Raw genomic sequence first — 6,000 nt, 5'->3', positions numbered from 1 at the left:
AAGCATGTCACCAGATCTTCGCCCCCTTCACTATCCAGCCCCCGTTCCGGTGTCACCTTCTCCCAATGGAGTGGAAGGCCCTTTGCTGGGCACGATGGTGCCCACTTATAATCCCTGTTCCTAGAGGGGCTGAGACAGATGGATCGCGGGAGCTCGGGCATTCAGAGCTACAGCTGCCAGGATGTCCTTGCTAAGTGTGGCACCAATATGGCGAGTCCTCTGGAGCAGGAGGCCACCAAGCTGTGTGAGGAGGAGTGGACCGACCCAGGGTCATCGCCAGAGCCCATCAGAGGTTCTACGTTTTGCATACTTGCATTTGTAATGCCAGCACTTGGCCTAATGCCCGGCGAGGGTTTGATACATGCTTTATCTTTGCTGGTTTCCTGTGTGCCGGTCACTGGGTCAGGCAGTTGCTGAGTATTCAAGTACAAAGACTGGTACGACGGCTACTCACAAGGCCACGAGGAGTGCCTGTGGCATACGCTCATCCTCCACGTGAATCCCTTATTCGCTTACCAACAGATCCCCAAATCTAACTCGGAGTCCCTCGCGTGTGAGCGCTTCATACAACAAGCCGTCTCCTCCCCACCCGAACAAGAAAATAATCTGTCAAATGGGGGACAACAAACCTTTGTTGGTGGCTTGTATGGCTGAGTCTCCAGCATGTGAGGGGTGTTTTTACCAAGTGAGAGAAAAGCTGCTTCCTTCGCTGGGGCTGGGAACGTGGCGTGGGCATGGTAACCATGGAGCTCCATCACCACCCTGCTTTGGCGACTGAAACCTGGAGCGCCGGTTCCTTTAAGAAAGATGAGCTGCCCCCTAACACTCTGTGGGGGCTCCTGTGAGCTCTCCTCCGGGGGTGCACTGACCACAGCTGGCCAGAGAAAATGCTGGCTCTGAGATTTGGAAGGAACGTTCCAAGGGTTGGAGCCTCACCTCCCATCCAGTGTAGACAGGCATCCACTTGGTAGCCCCCTCCCCAAAGAGAGGACCAGCTAGCCTCAGGCCGAATCCCCCCAGAGTGTTCCATCTCAGGCAGACAGTGAGCCCCATCCGGGATGCAGCAAGCTTCAGGGGCTCTCTAGGGACCAGGGGAGGGGGAAGGCACAGGAGCACGAGAGGGGCAGAGTAATAGCAAAGAACTAAATACAATCAGCTAGGTTAATGTTGCCATGGTTACGGAACATAGGCCAGGGGCTGTTCTGTTAGCAAAACAGCCTGGGAACAGTTGAGCAGCAGAGAGCTAAGGGCCGGCAGCAGGAGAGGTCATTCCCGCGACCAGCGATCAGGTCAGTCTGGGTTTGGGTGGATGGATGGATGGATGGATGGATGGATGGATGGATGGATGGATGGATGGGAAGGGAGAGAGGGAGGGAAGGAGGGAAGGATGGAGGCAAGTGAGGTGAGGATTGGGTAGCAGAAGCAAGAATATAAGTCAGAGAATCCTCGAATCCCCTGCAATGTTTCAGGCAAACAGGATTAGCAGAATGACTTGCAGCCCCCCATGGACCTCAAGGGAACCCTCTACCACAATCTTCTTCTACTCTAATGCCTCACTTAGAGCTTTGGACATGGCTAATGAAAAGCTCTAATAATAGCATTGATAAAGCTCTCTAAGGTGCACAAAGTACCAATATTCTCTCATTGAAACCTGGGAGGTGGGTACTATTATTATCCCCATTTTACAGATGAGGACCCTGGTGCAAATAGAGACCAAATCATTTGCTCAGGGACACACAGAAAGGGTCTGAGGCAGGATCTGAACGCAGGTCTTCTTGACTCCAAGGCCAGTGCTCCATCCAGACCTGGTGATAGCCACTATCTCTGCCTCTGAGGAACCATCACCAGGCTGGACGGGGGAATCTGACTTTCTCAGCCGCAGCAGCTGTGAAAGATCACTCAAGGAATTGTCTTGGCTGGCACCTACTTGGGTGAAATGACATGTTTGAGCAAAACAAGTGAGTTTATTGGACCCAGTTCCCCTAGGACAGGAGCCTTCTTCTCTCGAGTCTCTTCCTCATCTTCCCAAGGGTGTGGATGTAGTATTTGTGTCCAGAGTCTGGGCAGCATTCTCTGAGGGGAGTTCAGGAAAGGGTGGACCAATTCCTGTTTCTCGTGGGGGGGGAGGGGATTCCAATGGGTTATTCGATTTGGAGATCCTACTTTGTCTAAGAAGATTCTCAGTTGCACAGGCTCAGAGCCCTGGTCCCTCGGGGTGCAGTTTGCCTCCGCAATAGGAACAGAGGAAGTGGGATACTGACAGCAATGGCAAACTCACTCCCTTTCAGGGCACTTCATTTCACTATTGATCACTTCTAAGTGGAAAAACGTCTACTGTAAAATTTTCTCATGAAGAGCCTCAAGTACCATTTTACAGTACCTGGTCAGTCCTAGTTCTGTGCTCAGACGGACCTCCCATACACCTCTTTTTCCTTCCCTGTGACACTCCTGGGCTGTTTCTCATTTGCATTTACTTTTTAGCTTTTTTTTTGACACAGTGGGGTTTCCAGAACCCTCATCATCCTGCCCACCCCTTCTGAGAAGCCCTCCAGGTTGCCACCATCCCTCTTCCAAAGAGATTCATTTCTTTGAATTAAGACTTTGGCTCTGATCGGCTTCAAAGCTCCCTCTTGCACCCTCCTTCCTCCAACCGAAGACAGACGACTCTTTAGGATTCTCATCATCCATCTAGATAGCAGTGTTATGAGTTAAATGAATCCAACAAACCCTTCCCCAAGAGCAGATCTGCAGCGCCTGGGCACATGGGAAAGAGTGGGGGAAGAGGAGGAGAAGATACTATGAGGCCAACTGATTTGATGTTTGCCCATTTGTAACCTAAGAATAATTCTCACAAAATGTATTGCCCACCAATAACAATAACAATGATGTTACTGGAATGTGAGAAACGGTGCTGGAGGACATAAGGAGGAAAGACTAGATAGGAGCCAGCGAAAAAGCAGGCTTGTGAACAGTGTCTAGAGTGGAACAAGTGACTTCAAGTCACTTCACCTGTGGGAGCCTCAGTTTCCTCTACTGTCAAACGAGGGAGTCAATTAAATCATTCCCAACCCTAGATCTCTGTTCCTATGATAGATTCCATGAACCTGATCCTTTAGAAAGGGCTCAGGTCAGAAAGGAAGGACATTCACAGAGGATCTAGGAGAGGAAGATATGAAAGGAGACCTGAGAGTGATCCAGGGTGACAGGAGGGTGACAAAGAGGCATCTTGGGCAAAGCCAGGACAGAGTCGCTAAAGCCATGCCGTGCAATTATGGTAGACAAGCCAATGAGGTAGGTGTTCTGGTCCAGGTATCTGAACCACATGCTGAAGGTGGGCGAGGACCTAGAGAGCAGGAGAGGTGGCTACACCATGCAGTGTATCAACCAGGCTCTGTACTGACTGTGGGAAGAAGAACAAGGAGATGAACTGCCATGGAGACAGTCAGAGACACTGAGACAGACACCAAGACTGACAGAGACACTGAGACAAGGTGGGAGGGTAGGAGAGGAGATGGTGCAGACAGCCCAAGTAGTCCACAGGCAGACAAAAGAGTGGAAAAACCATACAAACCAGAGGAAGGTCTCCAGGTCCCGGGGCAGATCTCAATGGAGGGTCTGCTATTAGCTAGAGAAGGGAGAAGCCGGAGGTGGAAAAAGGTCACAGGCTAATGAGGCAGAAGAAACCATGATGAAGAGATCATGGTCAGAGCATGAATTCTACAGTGGCTCAGGCAGTCAATCAGCTAGAAAGATCAAACTCTTCCAGAACAAGGGGTCAATGGGAAGGGCAAATGCCCAGAGCTCACAGAAAGGATCAAGACTCCCCCTAGAGTGTGATGTCCAACTCGAAGTCGAAACATTCTTTACTGAGCTGTGGCCAGTCAGACTGAATCGTGCCCCTATCTAGAACTTAAGAGGAAGTATGAGTAACCGTCAAATTCGAGTAGAAATTGGGACCACTACACCATGTGTAGAGATCCCTGTGGGGCACATATGGACTTAGAAAACTACATATTCACATCATCTGTATTTTACTGCATTTAAAAAATTGGTTAAGTATTTGCCAGCTAACATTGTAATCTGGTCCAGGCAGCATTCAGGAATACTGCTCAGAGGGGATTTGATTCCTCTGTATAGAGAATTGAACTCCAAAAGCCTTACCTCTTACATGGCCTGACTATGCGCCTCTGGATGAGTCACCAAGCCTCTGAGGGTCCCAAACAAGCACTCCTCTAAGCTCTCCAGCAATTGCCCATTGATTTGCATTGGTAGAGGGGGTTTTCACTCTATTCTCTACAAGTCATAAAATCACTGTCTCAGACATGAATGAATGAATGAATGAATGAATGAATGAATGAATGAAGTGAAAAGCTAGGAAAGAATATACTGGCCATGGCCATGTTTATACTCCATGTGAATAAATGAGTTGATTTTTTGAAAGATGCATTCTTCCCTTGTAGTCTACACCAGAATTTTCCGGGTCCACGTAGGTCGGGAATCTAGCAAGCTTTCCAGCCTGGTTACAGAAAGGGTTTGGCAGCTTTTCAAGCTTTTTCCTATTATTAAAAAGAAGAAAAAAAGACAAAGCCTATTGTAGTCAGAGGGGAAAATACAGGGTTTTCACCAATGGCCAAGATTCTCAGTAATTACATTGAGACAAGGAAAGCCCCTGGTGCGTGTGTATGTATAAGCACCATCAATCTGTCGGTTTTCCTAAAGACATGAACCACTAACAGCTCCAGCTGGCCTCCAGTGACTCCCTGAGGCTGTGTGTGTGTGTGAGTGTGTGAGCTTAGAGCACCTCCCAGGTCTCCATGGAGACAGGCATTTTCATGCTAACATGCATTCCCTCTCCTCTTGCCTGACTTGGGAGTCCTGTGAACACTTGTAGTTGAAATCTTGAAGCCGCGCCTGGCCCTTTTCTAGACGATGCAGAATAATTAGACTTCCTCAGACTGACAATCAAAGGGGCCCACGACCCCCCGAAGAGGTGCAGAATCCCTTCTCTGTGCCAATGTGGGCTGAGAAGGTGAAAGAGCAATGGGCCCAGCAGCCCTGCCTCCACGCTCCCTGGGCTGCCATCCCTGCCACTCGCCACATGGACCACAAGTTCTCAGCATCCCTGGGCTCTCTCGGGCCTTTGGTCCCAGAAGCCCGGACAGAATCTCATCCAGCCAGGACCAGAGCCAGAACCCTCACCACAACCTCCTCGCCACAACGGGTCGTCCTGGAGCCGCTCGCTGCCTGGAGACCTCCAGGGATGAGGACCCCCTTCAAGTCACTCATTCCAAATTTGGTTCATTCTTTGGTTTAGGATTTTCTGTTCTTGAGCTGGAGCCCCAAATGGTCTTTCGCAACCTCCCCCACCCCCACCCCCCATTGCTGCTGGTGCTGCCCTCAGGATTCAGCCAAACATCCCTTTTCCATATGAAACCCTTCAACTATTGCTACATGCTAGCTCAGCCCCTGGCCAGTGTCTGTTTCTTCTCCATCCTTTAATGGTACCTCCCCTCCCCAAGCCCTGCTGCAGCTCCCCAACATTAGCGCACCTACTCTCAGAACACACTTTCCCCATGACCATGAGCCCACAGCTCTCGCCCCTTTCTCCTCAGCTCTCCGTTGGCATATGCCAACCCTGAGGTTCCTAAATACCCTGCCAGATCTCACTAGCAATTGCTGGAACTCGGCAGGAGATGAAGGGGCTAGCTTCCACCAAGGCCTATACCTGCACCCTACGGGTGTCATCCAAGCAGCGTTTCTAGCTGCCATTTTCAGCTAACATTTCTTCTTCCCTTTTCTGGAATGGAGCATCCTTCAGAAGACCAACTCCCCGAGGCTAGGAAATACTTGTGCATCTGCCCATTCCCTTCACCTCGTTCCTGCTGCTCAGTTTTTCGGGTTGGATTCAGCCCTGAATCAGTTCTCCTTCCACCCAGCTGCCAAAGGGACTTGACTCGGGCACACCAACGCCTTTTGGCTGGTATCTACCAAATGCCAAGA

The sequence above is a fragment of the Gracilinanus agilis genome, chromosome 3, assembly GCF_016433145.1.
Source record: "Gracilinanus agilis isolate LMUSP501 chromosome 3, AgileGrace, whole genome shotgun sequence".
Taxonomy (NCBI): Eukaryota; Metazoa; Chordata; class Mammalia; order Didelphimorphia; family Didelphidae; genus Gracilinanus; species Gracilinanus agilis.
Note: the sequence above shows the minus strand (reverse complement) of the source record.